The 17288-nt window shown below is 45.7% G+C and overlaps 1 protein-coding gene and 1 long non-coding RNA gene across 2 annotated transcripts in view; one reads left to right on the top strand and one right to left on the bottom strand.

The window, feature by feature from the left end:
• Positions 1 to 3634, bottom strand: part of LOC119967516 (tudor domain-containing protein 15-like) — a 30485-nt gene extending 26851 nt beyond the window's left edge. The window contains exon 1 of the mRNA XM_038800183.1: positions 3467 to 3634. The gene's annotated coding sequence lies outside the window, so the exon portion shown is untranslated. The remainder of the gene's footprint in view (positions 1 to 3466) is intronic.
• Positions 3635 to 3874: 240 nt separating this feature from the next.
• LOC119967514 overlaps positions 3875 to 17288 on the top strand; it is a 104959-nt gene continuing 91545 nt past the window's right edge. Inside the window, exon 1 of the long non-coding RNA XR_005461005.1 lies at positions 3875 to 4323. This is a non-coding gene — a long non-coding RNA (uncharacterized LOC119967514). The remainder of the gene's footprint in view (positions 4324 to 17288) is intronic.

Raw genomic sequence — 17288 nt, 5'->3', positions numbered from 1 at the left:
CTGCCTTTGGCCCGTATCTCTTAATATCTGTCACAGATTTAAAATTAAGAACTGATCAAGCTTCAACTGCTATTTGTGGGAGTGCTCCAAACCCTTTTGAGTGCAGAAGCGCTTCCTAATAAATCTCTTGAATGGTCCAGCCCTTGTTTTTATACTATAGCCCCCAGTTTTAGAATCTCCAAACAGTGTAAACAGCTTACCTTTACATACCCTATCTTTACCTGTTGATGTATCAGATCACCCTTATCTATTACCCCTATCCCGTACCAGCCTCCCCGGACAGGCGCCGGAATGTGGCGACTAGGGGCTTTTCACAGTAACTTCATTGAAGCCTACTCATGACAATAAGCGATTTTCATTTTTCATCACTCCATAACCTGCTAAATTCTAGCAAAAACAGGTCTAATTTGAGTATTCTCACCAAGCAACTCAACTCTTATGTTCTGTGTTCCTGCAATCTAGGTATAATTTCTGCAAACCTGCACTCCCTCCAAGGCCAAAATATCCTTCCTAAGTTGTGGTGCCCAGAACTGCTCAAGTGGGGTCTAACCAGAGTTTTGTATAGCTGCAGCATAGCCCCTGCCGTTATACTCCAATCCACTAGATGTAAAGGCGAGCATTCCATTAACCTTCTTGATTATTTTCTGCACTTGTTCGTGGCATTTTAAGGACCTATGCACCTGAACCCCCAAGTCTATTTGGACATCTACTGCACCTAACCTCTTTTGATTTAGAAAGTACACTCTACTTTTTTGGTCAAAAACGCACACTTGCTTACATCGAAATCCATATGTCACACTTCTGCCCATTCACCTAGTCTGTCAAATCTCCTTGCAATTTTATGCTATCATCGAGGCTGTCTACCATGCCACCTAACTTTGTATCATCAGCAAATTTTGATATTTGACTTTCTGTGCCATATTCCAAGTCATTATCGAATAATGTGAATAATTGAGGCCCCAACACAGATCCCTGTTGTACACCATTAGTCACCTGCCAATTAGAGGAATTATCCATTATCCCCCCTCTGTCACACGCCACTCAACCAATTTCCAAACCATGTCAATAATTTGCCCTCAACTCCATGGTTTTCCACGTTAGTTAACAGTCTCTTATGTGGGACTTTGTCAAATACCTTCTGGAACTCCATATAAATGGCATCCATAGACAGTTCCCTGTCCAATCAACAAAATTAACTGGTGTAACCTACTGCCATCTTACACTCAGAAAAGGCAAAGATTGATTTATATATTTTGTTCTCTTATCTGGCCTCAACCTCTCTCACTTCTGGTCAGAATGTGTATGTGTGTGAGTGTGTGTGTTGCATTTTCATTACTTTTTTTTTTACAATCCTTAGGATTGTAGTAACTAACTTTTTTCCCCCGATTCAACAAAACCTGATAAAATCAGCTCCTTTTAAAGAGCAAACATATTTGGACTGGAAAAATATCCATGGGGAAGGATTCCTTTCAAATTAGCCTTGTTGTGACCAACCAAGGGGTGGGTGTATTGAATAAAGGGGAACAAGCCGCCTCACCTGGGAGCATAACAAAATTGGGGTCTCGTTTGGAAAGTTTTTTAAAAATATTTCTTTATTTTCCTCTTTTTTTCATTTTCTCCCAAATTTACACCCACCAACAATAATCAGTAACAAATATATCAATCCCCATATCAATAACGATCCCATCCTCTCACCAAACCCAAAACATTTGCCCACATGTTCACATGAACAACTGACAAAAAGGAATCATGAATCCCCATAGCCCCCATTAACACCCATCACCCCCCTACCCCCAGCCCTCCCTCCCACCCAAATAATTTTTGATGTTATCTAGTTCTTGAAAGTGCATAATGAATAATGCCCATGAATTATAGAACCCCTCCATCCTTCCGCTCAGTTCAAACTTAACCTTCTCAAGAGTCAAGAATTCCAACAGATCCCCCCGCCACGCCAGGGCACAGGATGGAGAGGCTGCTCTCCAACCCAGCAGGATCCGTCTTTGGGCAATCAACGAGGCGAAGGCTACAACATCTGCCTCCGAACCCGTTTCCAACCCTGACCGGTCTTACACCTCGAATATGGCCTCCCGGGGGCCCAGGTCCAGTTTTGCGTGCACCACTTTAGAAATTACCCTAAAAAACACTTTCCAGTAATCCTCTAGCTTTGGACAGGACCAAAACATATGAACGTGATTAGACCGCCCCCCCACGCCCACCCACCCACCCCACCCCCACACCCACCCACCCCACCCCACCGTTCACACACATCTTCAACTGCTTCAAAGAATCGGCTCATCCTCGTGAGTTGTGCTCTGTATAACACCTTCAGCTGTATCAGCCCCAACCTCACGCACAAGGTGGAGGCATTCACTCTCCTCGTTTGGAAAGTTAACAAGTTAGGGGACTGTCTCCAGGGACTGGCTGAAAGTGTGATGGAATATTTTCTACTTGCCTGGAGTGTTGCTGCAATAACCCAAGACATTCAACACCATTCAGGGAAATGCAGCCTGTTTGTTCAGCAGATCATCCACCATGCCACCATCAACACACTATCCATAAGATGTTATTATAGGCAGAGCAGGCTCGAGGGGCCCGATGACCTACTCCGAGTTATGTTCTTATAGCAACTCACCAAGACATCTTTGACAGCACACCCAAACTCATGGCACCCATCGCCTGCACAAGGGCAGCAGCTGCATGGGGCCACCATCAACTACATTTATACAAGCTCACATCCAAGTCTCTCACTGCTGCAACTTGGAAATATATCACTGGGTCTACAAAAAAGCATTGTGAAGTACCTTCATCACATGGACTGCAGCCATGCTTGAAGGCAGCTCAAGGGTAACATGGAGTGGCCAATATATATTTGACTTGTTAGTGATGCCCACATCCTAACAATGAACCTCAAAACATGCAATAGATGAAATATATTTGTTCAACAAATGGAGCTGAAGCAAAATGATTCATGGGGGTAACACTAAAATTGGCAAAACAAACCACGATCGAAAGCATTAGTGAACATATTAAAAGACCAATGTTCTTAACATTTTTGATCAATTACTTGCATGCACCAAACCATCCTCCAGATGTTTCTCATAGTCATCACTATTAAGTGAATTGGATTGCTTTAAATTTTACAAATTGGCAAAGGTGACACACCGCATGTGAAAGCCACAGGCAAATGCTTCTAAATAAAGGCTTTCAAAGAACAATATAAAGTGTACCTAACGGAACACCCCACACTTAAAAAGTGAACAAAAATTAGGTGGGGTAGGGGGATGTTGCTAGGCTTGGCCACCGTTGTAAATACCCGCAGAGCGCGCGCCGGTACACAGCTGACGCCGAAATATTTACGCCCCAAGTGAACTTTTTAAGAATTCAACACTTAATAGAACATAGAATAGTACAAGTTGTGCCGAGCAATGATCACCCTACTCAAAAGTTGTCGACTTTTATTTCTTACCAACACTATCCGCCTCCGTGGCTGAGCTCTCCCGTGGACACGCTGCTTGCCCTCGCTGAAGCCTCAGACTTCCCAATTTCAGCCCCTTCTCACAATGGACACAAATTTCCCATCACAACAAACCAGCATCGCCACGGCCCCGTGCACACAGGTCAGGTCCGCCCCGCCCGCTAACGTGCGTCTCAACCCCGCCCCCACGTGCCAACGTTTGCAGCGTCTCGCCCCGCCCCCACGTGCCAACGTGTGCAGCGTCTCGCCCCGCCCCTACCCGCCAACGTGCGGAGCGTCTCGCCCCGCCCCCACCTGCCAATTTGCGCAGCGTCTCACCCCGCCCCCACGTGCCAACGTGTGCAGTGTCTCGCCCCGCCCCCACCTGCCAATTTGCGCAGCGCCTCGCTCACCTGCCAACGTGCGAAGCTTCTCTCCTCGCCCTCCTCCACTTGGCGCCCGCCGCATGTTCTGGCTCTCACGTCAATTGGTCGGCGCGCTAATCCAATCCGAGCTCCGGACGCCGCTTGTTGTCAGGCGTGTCGACTGTCAGGACAGCCAACTGCGCGCGCCAAGAGCCTGCGCGCGGGAAAGACGAGTGGACGTTTGCTGGTCCGGGCAGGGCTCGTGCGCCGCTGCTCAGGCGGGAAGGCGGCAGCTCCTCAGGAACACCAACCCGGGCTCGACTGGAGGTTTCACACCAAAGCTATCCATAGACTCAAAACGTTAACTCAGTTTATCTGTCCACAGATGCTGCCAGACCTGCTGCTGATATCATCCAACGTGTTCAGTATTTTTTATTACTTATTCGGTGTCGCTTGCAACAAGTAATCGAGGACAGGAGGAGTCTCCGTGGATGCAGTTTAACGGTAATTCTGGATGAATCGCGTGTATTACTCCAGCTTTAAACTCCTCAAGTTTTTATTTCTATGAAAATTAACAATCAACTTATAATTTAACGGAACTTTTTGAAAGAGTGATTAATAACTTTTTTCTTCATTCTCGATTCTGTATATTTCCCCCAGTTTAAATTCCTCAGTACCTACCTCTATCGTCCAAGCTTTTGGTCAACTGATTTAATGTCTATTTCGATCAGAGTCTAATTTTGTTTGATGTTGCATAAGGCAACTTAAAGGTTTTATATAAATCCAAATAATATGGTGCCGCTTTGTCATGTTTTAAACCACGAGCGTCCTACTTCTGCAAAGGTTGGTAGACTAACTTGGAGATAGGCATTAGTTACTATTTGGTTTGAAGTTGCCAAAATTTCAACATAATCACTGTTTTAGACTGATCCGGGAGCTTCTCGTCCAATATACTTAGTAGACCCAGCCCTGTGCGGTGGACTGATATATTGTTGCTCGACAACTGACTGATGCAGCCATGAATGTGGCACCTTGGACACACATACTGATACTTGCAACACGAGCAACAAAGCATTCTGGACCAGTACAACAATATCATTCCCCTTTGTTTAAAAAAAAATGACTTTTTACCTCAATGTACCTTTTGCAAAGATTGACTGTCAGTTTTGAAGAAAATTAACAATCAACTATCATAAATAAACTGAACCACATTTTTAAAAAGTTTTAATAGCTTGTTTTCTTTTCTCAAAATTAATGTTTGCGGTGCTTACATGGAGGTTTGCCTCCATCTTGGGAAATTGGAATCCATCGCTCTCAGTGAAGGGTTGGCACAGTGTACTAATGATGTGCCTGATAATGATTTTTTTCTATCTCTGCTGTAGGTCGAATATGGACTCTTATTTAGTTACCAGTTTCAGTCTCAATGATGTATGTTTGAGCTTTCAGCTTTATCAATAACCTTCACTGGGTTCCTTTCGCGAATGCTGTGTCCTTGCAGAATGGTGATGAGGTGGCAATTGTTCCAATATCACTTGAGAGAATATGCAAATGTGAGCAGCAAACGTTCTGAGTTGCTTTCAGTTTAGTTAGTGTGAAGGAGTGGCAGTCGCACTTTTCTGTTAATATTAGCTGATGAATGATTTTAATAAATCTGTCTGCTGAGCAATCCTGCATTACATGTTTAAATTTAATTTGCGGTTCAGTGTAAGATGGGTAAGCTTACATGAAGCAACATGAAATGCAACATGGAAAGCAGCAGTAATTCCTCTTAAACAGATTTGAAGATCACAGGAAATGCCACAGACAAGATTTGTTGTGTTCATTGGAGACTTTGGGAGACAGAATCCCAAAAAAGACTTTCACAGAGCAGGTAATATGTGATTTGGGGGTAGCTGGATTGATGGTGAATCAGGCAGTCCATTTGAGTCAAACAATACAACCTGTAGGACCATTGTAACATCTTTCGTCCCCATTCCTGTACAACAGACACCATACACAAGAGAAAAAAATGTCCAACCTCCAGTATACAAAAAAACAGCAGGAAACAAAGACTGTCACATTGCAGACTTTTCCTGTGGTATAAAGATTTAAGACTCTTCTACAAACCAACATCATTCGTAAAAGGCAGGAAACGTCAGGAAGCTGGCCACCAAATTACCCAGCATGTCATATCGGAACTTAGGCTTTTTGATAAAAGAATGGAGCACTGGTTATTAGATTTATCCGTAATTAAACTGATAACGAAGTGGTGAAAATAAAGATATCCAATGGAAAGGAAGATTTTCACAGGATCAACACTTAAGGCTTGTCTGAACGTAACTTGGCAGGATAAATCTGATCATTCTCAGACAAGCCTCATGTAAAGCTGGAGGACCAGCTTTACATAAAGGTGAACTTCCGAATACATGTTTTATAGTTTACAGAAAACACCCAAGAATCAATCAGTTTGTCAGTAGATCCTGTGGTAAGAACAAGAACTATGATATCTCAGAAGCTGAGTAGTCCGAACAAACAATGGATGTGTTATTGCATCAATGCCAATAGAAGCTTTATTAAAAAAACGTGGAGGAAAATAAAGATCATAATATTGACATTTGTTATAAGATGGCGGAAAATATGAAGCAGTTGTAGATGGACAACAACACCTGCACACATTAGATGGAATGACCAGTGTTGGTTGTAGCCAGGACACAAATCAAACAAGTCTGGTGGGTATTATGACCTGGTGCTTCCAACGCCAAGATGTCTAAATTACAAGATTTTTGTAAACTGTATGGATTTAAAGGACTCGGATATGCAGGAATTCTGGCTTCAGAGGTGCTACCAAACAAAAAGTATGTGCAGCATACAAAAAGTACTGTGGCAACAACAGAGTGGGGAAGAGATCTACACAAGTGCAAGGTTAGCAGCAAGTTCGGCCAGGTGAAGATGCAAAGCGTAAAGACATTCAATTAGAAACTGATCAGTCTGTCCATATTAGGGAATTTATTTAAATTATTCCTTATAAATTTTCCCTTTAGAGAAAGAAATGTGCCACCCTTACCCGGTCTGGCCTACATGCAACTCCAGGCTCACAGCAATATGATTCACTCTAAACTTCTAAATGGCCCAGCAAACCACTTATTTCAAGGACAATTGGGGAAGCAATAAATGTTTCCCAGCCAGTGATCTTACACGGCACCAGTTTGAGGCCAAGGTCCACATATAGCCTTGGTGGCACTGAGGAAGCCCAGGCGTCGTGCTTGTTGACGTGGAGTTGCAACTCCGTCCACCATTGGTTTTTGATTTCCCTTGTTTGTTCCTCTGTGTTGGCTGATTACTAAGCTCTCCTCTTTGTCCTGCTGGTGTTGTCATTTTGCTAGTTACGGTGAGCTTTCCTCCTTGCCAATGAATCTCGTCAAACCAGTCTTACTCTTTCCTAATCTTGTAGCTGATGGTTTCTTCGCAGATTGAGATTATGACTGTCTTCAGCTCTTTCCAGATTTTCCCAGTCCATTAGAATGCATGCTTAGAAGATTTTGGTGAAGACATTGTTGGACGTTCACTGGCATACTTGGCTTTTGAAGCTGCTCACCATTGATCTTTTTGCTTAGCTGTTTCTTCACCTTCCTCTGCTTCTGGTGGAATTTGATGGACATAGAGGAGATGACCTGGTGGTCTGTCCAGCAGTCACCTGCACTGGTCATTACTTTGGTGATGAGGACATCCATTTGCCCCCGGAATTGCACGATGACAGTCGATCATATGTCAGTGCTTTGATCCTGAATGTCTCTAGGAAGTCTCGATCTTGTCTTTTTGAAGAATGGTGTCTTGGTGATGACAAGCATAGTGTTCTATACATTTGATGAGCAGGTTGGAGTTGCTGTTCCCAACAAGCCTTCCTTTCCAGAGTTGGGAGCCCTATTTGACCCTGGCATTGAAGGTTCCAAGGAGGATGACCTTTCCCCCTTTGGAATGTTGGAGAGTATGGTGTCCAGGGTGGAGTAGAAGCCTTGTTTGGACTTGTTATTGACATCCAGGGATGGGGCATAAGTGCTCACTTCTGTTGCCTGTTGTCAGAGTGTCATGAGGCACTCGTTGATGCTGACAGGGTGCTTTAAAAGTCGGTTGATCAGTTTGTCCTTGATGGCAAATCCAATTCCATGTGTCCTGGGCTGATCCTCGGGTTTTCCTCTCCAGAAGAAGATGTAACCGCTGCCTTGTTCCTTCAGCTGCTTTTCACCTGCTCCTTATGGCTCTTGCAGGGCAGCAACGTCAATGTTAAAGTTCCTGAGTTCACAGGCAAGCAGGACTACTGTTCTCCGCTCCAATCAATTGTTCTGCACATTATCCATAAGCGTTTGTGCATTCCAGGTTCCTAAATTCAGTTATCTTTGATTTTCTGATCACAGGTAGATGAGCCTGCTTGATGCGGTTTTCAGCCAAGTTGGGGACGGATCAGACTATTTAGAGAACCGTTTCTAGTCCTTTTCCCCTGCAGGGTGAACAAAGCGGATCCTGAAGAGGGCAGCTCATTCGTGAGGAAAGGTGCCAAAACATCCTCTTGTTCCTATTCCAAGAGCGAGACAACTGAATCAAACTCCACCGCCTACGTGCCGGTCCAAAGCTAGGGACTTCCTGATCACACAATGCTGTTCTCGTCGCTGAGCGCTGCAGGACTTGCTTGTTTGGGGATGTTTTAGTTTCCCTCTAGGTGGGTGTTTTGTGCAGGACTTCTTTTAATGTGGGAATGCTGTTTCACATCAGCAGACACATGATACTTGACAGAAGACTCGTCCAGTTCCAGTGGCAAGGGAAACCCAACGACTGGGGAGCTCACAGCTGCTGCAGCCTTCATTCGCCATCACAACCATTGACATCACATTAGTATCTTCCGCCTGATACACCGTTGAGGACTTGTTTTGAATTGTGCTTTGCGTGGTTCCTCCCCACTGACCTTACCAGCATAGCTGTTATGAGTTAAAGCTCCTGGCTGCATTGTTCTTGGGATTAACAGAAAGTTCAAGTCTCTTCAGCTTGGCCTGATATGGTACAGAGGTAAACAAGTATTCCAGGTGTTACGTTTTTCAAGGGGAAAACGGGTGTTTATACCTGAAGCTTTTCGCCAAGACATATTTGCACAGTTTAGTCGGGGACATATGGACCTGGCAAGGTGTACCGTGTATTGGTCTGCGATCAACAATGACATTTAAGAAGACAGTGAGGATGTATGAAGCATGCCAGAGACAATAGTCAAATCAAGGAACCCTTTACATGCACATTAAGTTTCATTATATTCTTGGTCTAAAATAGCGGCAGATTTATTCACTATCCGTGGTGATGACTGTCCTTGTCATTGACCACTTTTCGAAGACAATTGTATACCAAAGACAGGAATTTCTGCCCCTCCAGCAAAGGAACTTGTGTGTGGGTGCAGGTTAGGTTCCCAGCATATTAGGTGCCCTGCCAGCATCTAATTAGGATATTCTGTTTGTTAGGGGTTTCAAAATGTCAATTCCGGTCAATAGGAAACAAATCTCCCATTGTTCACGGGCTTTCTGTGCTCTGCGTATGCTTGGAGGTCGAGCTTTTTCTGCGGAAAAGATAAGAATAGACTTGCTATAATGATACAATAGAAACTCAATTATTATTGTTCTAACTTTTTGGTGAAGCAGCTGCAAAAATTATTCTCGTGTGTTCAAAACAGAATACAGTTAGCACATAACTTTTACCTGTTAACTGGGGTGGCAACTGATAATTACACATCAAACCTTTTTCTACTTGGGGCCAGAATCAGATACGAAAGAGAAAACGCTGGAAAATCTCACCAAGTCTGGCAGCATCTGTAGGGAAAGAAAAGAGTTAACGTTTCGAGTCCAATGACTCTTTGTCAAATCAGGTGTTATGTCTCAGGATTTGTACTCCAGAGACCTGGATTAATAATCTGGAGGACAAGAGTTTCAGTCCCATTATGTAGTTAGAGCATTTACATTCAACAAATTAAACTTGATTAAAATCCAGGAACCAGTTACCACAAAAGTACCAGATTGCTGCAAAAACCCACATGCTATACTAATAGAACATAGAACAGTACAGCACAGAACAGGCCCTTCGGCCCCCGATGTTGTGCCGAGCAATGATCACCCTACCCAAACCCACGTATCCACCCTATACCCGACCCCCACCCCCATCCTCTAACCTTTTTAGGACACCGGGCAATTTAGCATGGCCAATCCACCTAACCCGCACATCTTTGGACTGTGGGAGGAAACCGGAGCACCCGGAGGAAACCCACGCACACACGGGGAGGACGTGCAGACTCCGCACAGACAGTGACCCAGCCGGGAACTGAACCTGGGACCCTGGAGCTGTGAAGCATTTATGCTAACTACCGTGCTGCCCTAATGCCCTTTAGAGGAGGAAATCTTTACATGATGATGTGCAAGAGTGGTGTGCACATTGATGTGCACATACATATCACCACAAGTGAGGATGGGAAGACACTGCTGGGGGAATCATGTTAGGATGACTTGAAAAAGTAGATCTCCAGTCACTAAAATCTGAACATCCCTGGTTCACAGATTTCTGAATAAACGTTGTGCCCACTGGGTGAGTCCACTTCACCTATGAATTAGAGGTCAGTAGTCAAAGCTTTCACACCCTTCAATATATTGTGTGCTCTTACCACAATATGAGAGAGGAAGGATAAAACCGAGGTATGAGAAGGTGAGGGTGGCAAAGACCAGAGGGGAATGTCCATGAGGAAATTACTGTTAACCTGGTGGTGTAAGACTTACTGTGCAAAGTAACAGATAGTACATGCAGCAAAGTGGCAGCAGGAACAGTGCGTCAACATTCGGCACGATTCCCTGATGTGGTTCCCTGAAGTGTAAAATAATCACTGTTTTTGACAGATGGGGGAGCTTATCATCCACAGCAGGGGTGGGCAAACTACGGGCCGCATGCGGCCCGCCAAAGGTCTTTATGCGGCCCACCAAGATCAAGTCATAAATTTTTTTATTTTTTTTTTATTTTTTATATTTTTTTTATAAGGTTAATGGGGGGGGGGGGGGGGGGCTGTTGGGTTACTGGTATAGGGTAGATACATTGACTTGAGTAGGGTGATCATTGCTCGGCACAACATCGAGGGCCGAAGGGTCTGTTCTGTGCTGTACTGTTCTATGTTCTATATGAGGCGCCCAGAATCATAACCGGGTGAAGCGCCATTTTTGAAAAGTAAAGAAAAAGAGGGCTAAAGGCAGGATGCCACCGGGGGAAGCGCTGAGGTATATGCTGCACGCTAATTGGTTACAACCGGGACTATTAATTAATATACTATGCGGCCCTTTAAAATTGTGAATTTCTGAATGTGGCCCTTGCACGGAAAAGTTTGCCCACCCCTGATCCACAGGGTTCCCTCCCCATGCTGTTGACTGATATATTCTGGATCAAGACCTGAGTAATGCAGCCAAGGGCATTGCATCTTTGACACATGTATTCATACACACAATGCAAGCATCAAAACATGCTGGAATGATAGAACAATATAACGTTCTTTTCCTTTAAAATGCCTTTTTGCCTCAATTTACCTTTTGCAACATTAACATTTTTAAATCTAAAGAAAATTAACAATAAACTTCTTTAATGAAATTCATAACCTTAATACTTTTTTTATAGCTTGTTTTCCATTCTCAAATGTAACACTCTTGGTATTATTTACATGAATACTCAACCTCATGGATTTGGCATTAATTACTGTCAGTGAAGAGTTGGCACAATGTACTGGCCATGTTGTATTTGATGTTGCCAATGTATTGGTTATTGACGTTACAACACGACTTCCGGGGGTTGCAATGGAATTAGTGGTTGCTTATTTGGTAGCTCCCTCCCCTGGTGGACCTTTGGGACCATTTTCCCTGATTTACGGTGGATTTGACTGAGAAAACAATAGGCTGGTGAAGTAGATAAGGATTCCCCACCAGTGTATGGATTCGTGGACCAGAAGTGGTATGAAATGGAGAGATCGTTGGTCGAACACGGGAGTGGAGTCTGCAGCACAGGAGAATATGACGGAGCATCGGGGAACGAAACTGCAGGCCCAGTGGTCAACGGAGAAGCTGGTGATTTTTCTCCAGGAGAGCTTAGCTCAGCAAAGAAAGGAATACCTGGATCTGATTAAGACTGGGATTGATGGTGTGGAGCAGAGATTGGAAGCCCAGGGCCAGGCGATACAGAAGGGAGAGGCGGTTGCTGGGTACGAGGCGTAGCTCGCCGCGATGGTGGTAGAGATGGGCTGCAGGAGAAAGTGGAGGATTTGGAGAATAGGTCGCGCAAGCAGAACCTGAGGATTGATGGCCTTCCGGAGGACAGCGAGGGATTGGATGCAGGGACATACATGGCGCATATGTTTGAGAAGCTGCTGGGGGATGGTGCGTTTGCTCGACCCTTGGAGGTGGACAGGGTGCTTATGAGGAAGCCGCTAAGGAATTAACCGTCGAGAGCGATGGTGGGATGAATGCACTTGTTCCTGGACAAGGAACAGCTCTTGAGGTGGGCCAGGCAGACGAGGAGCTGCAAATGGGAAGCCAACGAGCTGCGTATTTTCGAGGACTTGGGTGAAATCGGCCCTCTTTAAGAAGGGGTGAAGTTTGGCATGTTATACCCAGTGTGTTTGTGGGTCACTTATGACAGCCAGGAACTTTATTTTAGATCGCCAGTGAGGTGATGAACGTTGTTAAGGACGGGATGGCAGGTGATGGAGGACATTGAACTTGGGGGCGAGTAGTTGTGTTCTTGATATGCTGCTCAAATTTCTTTTTTCTTTGGGTTTTGTCTGTATTATTTTCCACTGAATTTGGGGCCGTTGCTCTGTTTTGTTTGCGGGTTAACTTTGTTCTTAATGGGGGATGGTGGGCAGAATTTTCTTTGCGTTTGTTGGGGATTGTGATGTTTCGGGGGGGGGGGGGGGGGGGGGGGGGGGGGGGGGGGAGATCAGTGGGTGGGTAGGATGCTTGGCACCATGAACGGAGTTTACCAGGCTAGCTGCAGCCTAGCTCACGGAAGCGCAGTGGGGTCGAGCAGGTGATCAGTTTGGTGAGGGGTTGGGATTGTTATTTTGTTATAGGGGATGTATTGATCTGCTGACGGGAGGGACTGGTGTTTGGAGACAGGTTGGTGGTCAATGACGGTGGGCGCCCGAGGGCGGGCCTGAGGAGGCGCGGGACGCATGCTGGAGGCTGGCCGAAGAAGGGTTATGGTTGATTGGCAGGGGGTGGGGCAGACCCCACCCCACCCCCCCTGACCAGGCTGATCACGTGAAAGGGTTGAATGGGCCAGTCAGGAGGGTTTGCGTGTTCGTGCACTTGAAGAGTTTGAAGGTGGATGTGGCAATGTTACAGGAGACGCACCTGAGAATAGTGGATCAGACTAGGCTGAGGAAGGGGTGGGTTGGACAGGGATTTCATTCGGGGCTAGACTCTAAAACTAGGAGGGTAGTGATCTTGACCAATATGCGGATGTCTGATGTGGGGAACATAGTGGCGGACTTGCAGGGGGGGGGGGGTGATAGGTACGTTATGGTGAGTGGGAAGCTGGGGGAGGTGCCGGTGTTATTAGTGAATATCTATGCACCACACTGGGACGGCGTGGAGTTTATGAGATGGGTGTTGGGGAAGATTCTGGACCTGGACACTCGCATTAGCTGATCATGGGGGCGGACTTCAATACCGTTAGAGATCCGAGGTTTGATCAGTCGAGTTCAAGGACAGGGAGGGTGCCAGCAGCGGGCCAAGGAACTAAGGGGTTTATGGAAAAAATGTGAGGGGTAGATCCGTGGAGGTTCAGACGACCAAGAGTGAAGGAGTTTTCTTTTTTCTCCCATGTACACAAATGAACTCCCGGATTGATTTTTCCGTTTGGGAACAGGGCTTTGCTGGCGGGGGTGGTGGCTGCCAAGTATTCGGCGATTGTTGTGTCGGACCATGCCCCACACTGGATGGATTTACCGGTGAGCGGGGAGGGGGGGGGGGGGGGGGGTGTAATGAGAAGCAACCGCGGAGAGACGGCACAGTGGTCGACGGAGCAGCTGGTGATGTTTTTTGAGGATTGCTTCGCCAAGCTGAAAAAGGATATGCTGGACCTGATCATGGCTTTGATTTATCAAGTAGTCTTGATTCAGGAGACCCAGAGGAAAGCGATACAGGAGTTCGAACAAAAGTTATCCGACCAGGAGGACTATATAACCGTGCTAGAGAAAAAGGTGGAGGTGTTGGACGACCGCCAAATAAGGATGCAGGAGAAGCTGGAGGACCTGGAGAATAGGTCCAGGAGTCAGTACCTCAGAATTGTTGGCCTCCCTGAAGGCAGTGAGGGATCGGATGCGAGGGCATATGTGAGACGGGCATGCTGGAGAAGTTGATGGGGGCTGGGGCATTCCCTCGGCCCCTGGAGGTGGATAGAGCGCACAGAGCCTTCGCTGGGAAGCCCAGGGCGAATGACCCGCTGAGGGCCATGGTGGTACGTTTTCACCGTTTTACGGATAAGGAACACGTCATGCCATGGGCCAAGAAAGAACAGAGCAGCAAGGGGGAGAACTGTGCGTTATGTATTAATCAAGACCTGGGAGCGGAGTTGGAACTCCCAAGAGACAAAGAACAAAGAAAATTACAGCACAGGAACAGGCCCTTCGGCCCTCCCAGCCTGCGCCAATCCAGATCCTTTATCTAAACCTGTCTCCTATTTTCCAAGGTCTACTTCCCTCTGTTCCCGCCCATTCATATACCTGTCTAGGTGCTTCTTAAATGATGCTATCGTACCCGCCTCTACCACCTCCGCTGGTAAAGCGTTCCAGGCACCCACCACCCTCTGCTTAAAAAACTTTCCACGCACATCTCCCTTAAACTTTCCCCCTCTCACCTTGAAATCGTGACCCCTTGTAACTGACACCCCCACTCTTGGGAAAAGCTTGTTGCTGTCCACCCTGTCCATACCTCTCATAATTGTGTAGACCTCAATCAGGTCCCCCCTCAACCTCTGTCTTTCCAACGAAAACAATCCTAATCTATTCAACCTTTTTTCATAGCTAGCACCCTCCATACCAGGCAACATCCTGGTGAACCTCCTCTGCACCCTCTCCAAGGCATCCACATCCTTCTGGTAATGTGGCGACCAGAACTGCACGCAGTATTCCAAATGTGGCCGAACCAAAGTCCTATACAACTGTAACATGACCTGCCAACTCTTGTACTCAATAACCCGTCCGATGAAGGCAAGCATGCTGTATGCCTTCTTGACCGCTCTATCAACCTGCGTTGCCACCTTCAGGGTACAATGGACCTGAACTCCCAGATCTCCCTGCACATCAATTTTCCCCAAGACCCTTCCATTGACCATATAGTCCGCTCTTGAATTTGATCTTCCAAAATGCATCACCTCGCATTTGCCTGGTTTGAACTCTATCTGCCATTTCTCTGCCCAAATCTATCTATATTTTGTTGTATTCTCTGACAGTCCTCCTCGCTATCTGCAACTCCACCAATCTTAGTATCATCTACAAACTTGCTAATCAGACCACCTATACCTTCCTCCAGGTCATTTATGTAGAACACAAACATCAGTGGTCCGAGCACGGATCCCTGTGGAACACCACTAGTCACCCTTCTCCATTTTGAGACACTCCCTTCCACCACTACTCTCTGTCTCCTGTTGCCCAGCCAGTTCTTTATCCATCTAGCTAGTACACCCTGAACCCCATACAACTTCGCTTTTTCCATCAACCTGCCATGGGAAACCTTATCAAACGCCTTACTAAAGTCCATGTATACGACATCTACAGCCCTTCCCTCGTCAATTAACTTTGTCACTTCCTCAAAGAATTCTATTAGGTTTGTAAGACATGACCTTCCCTGCACAAAACCATGCTGCCTATCACTGATAAGTCTATTTTCTTCCAGATGTGAATAGATCCTATCCCTCAGTATCTTCTCCAACAGTTTGCCTACCACTGACGTCAAACTCAGGTCTATAATTCCCTGGATTATCCCTGCTACCCTTCTTAAACAAAGGGACAACATTAGCAATTCTCCAGTCCTCCGGGACCTCACCCGTGCTCAAGGATGCTGCAAAGATATCTGTTAAGGCCCCAGCTATTTCGACCCTCAGCAACCTGGGATAGATCCCATCCGGTCCTGGGGACTTGTCCACCTTAATGTCTTTCAGAATACCCAAAACTTCCCCTTTCCTTATGACAACTTGACCGAGAGTATTTAAACATCCATCCCTAGCCTCAACATCCATCTTGTCCCTCTCCTTTGTGAATACCGATGCAAAGTACTCATTAAGAATCTCACCCATTTCCTTTGAGTCCACGCATAAATTCCCTCTTTTGTCTTTTAAGTGGTTACCCTCTTGCTCTTTACATACGAATAAAATGCTTTGGGATTTTCCTTAACCCTGTTAGCCAAAGATATTTCATGACCCCTTTTAGCCCTCTTTATTGCGCGTTTGAGATTCGTCCTACTTTCCCGATATTCCTCCAAAGCTTCATCAGATTTGAGTTGCCTTGATCCTATGTATGCTTCCTTTTTCATATTAGCTAGTCTCACAATTTCATCCATGGTTCCCTAATCTTGCCATTTCTATCTTTAATTTTCACAGGAACATGTCTGTCCTGCACTCTAATCAACCTTTCCTTAAAAGACTTCCACATTTCAAGTGTGGTTTTACCCTTAAACAGCTGCTTCCAATCCACATTCCCTAGCTCTTGCCGAATTTTGTTATACTCTGCCTTTCCCCAATTTAGTACTCTTCCTTTCAGACCCCTCTTGTTCTTGTCCATGAGTATTCTAAAACTTACGGAATTGTGATTGCTATTCCCAAAGTAATCACTGACTGAAACATCAACCACCTGGCCGGGATCATTCCCCAATACCAGGTCCAGTATGGCCCCTTCCCGAGTTGGACTATTTACATCCTGCTCTAAAAAACTCCTGGATGCTCCTTACAAACTCTGCTCCATCTACGCCTCCAACACTACACGAATCCCATTCAATGTTGGGGAAGTTAAAATCTCCCATCACAACCACCCTATTGCTCCTACATTTTTCTATAATTTGTCTGCATATTTGTACCTCTACTTCATGCTCGCTTTTGGGAGGCCTGTAGTAAAGTCCCAACAATGTTACTGCACTCTTTCTATTTCTCAGCTCCACCCATATTGCCTCAGTGCTCGAATCCTCCATCGTGCCCTCCTTAATCACAGCTGTGATATCTCTGACAAGTAATGCAACTCCTCCACCCCTTCTACCTCCCTCTCTAACCCTCCTGAAGCATCTATACCCTGGGATATTCAGTTGCCAGTCCTGCCCTTCCCTCAACCAAGTCTCAGTAATACCAATAACATCATATTCCCAGGTACTGATCCAAGCCCTAAGTTCATCTGCCTTACCTGCTACACTTCTCGCATTAAAACAAATGCACCTAAGGCCACCTTT

This window comes from Scyliorhinus canicula, chromosome 6, assembly GCF_902713615.1.
Source record: "Scyliorhinus canicula chromosome 6, sScyCan1.1, whole genome shotgun sequence".
NCBI classification, from domain to species: domain Eukaryota; kingdom Metazoa; phylum Chordata; class Chondrichthyes; order Carcharhiniformes; family Scyliorhinidae; genus Scyliorhinus; species Scyliorhinus canicula.
The sequence above is the reverse complement of the archived record's forward strand: the minus strand, read 5'-3'. Positions and strand labels throughout refer to the sequence as shown.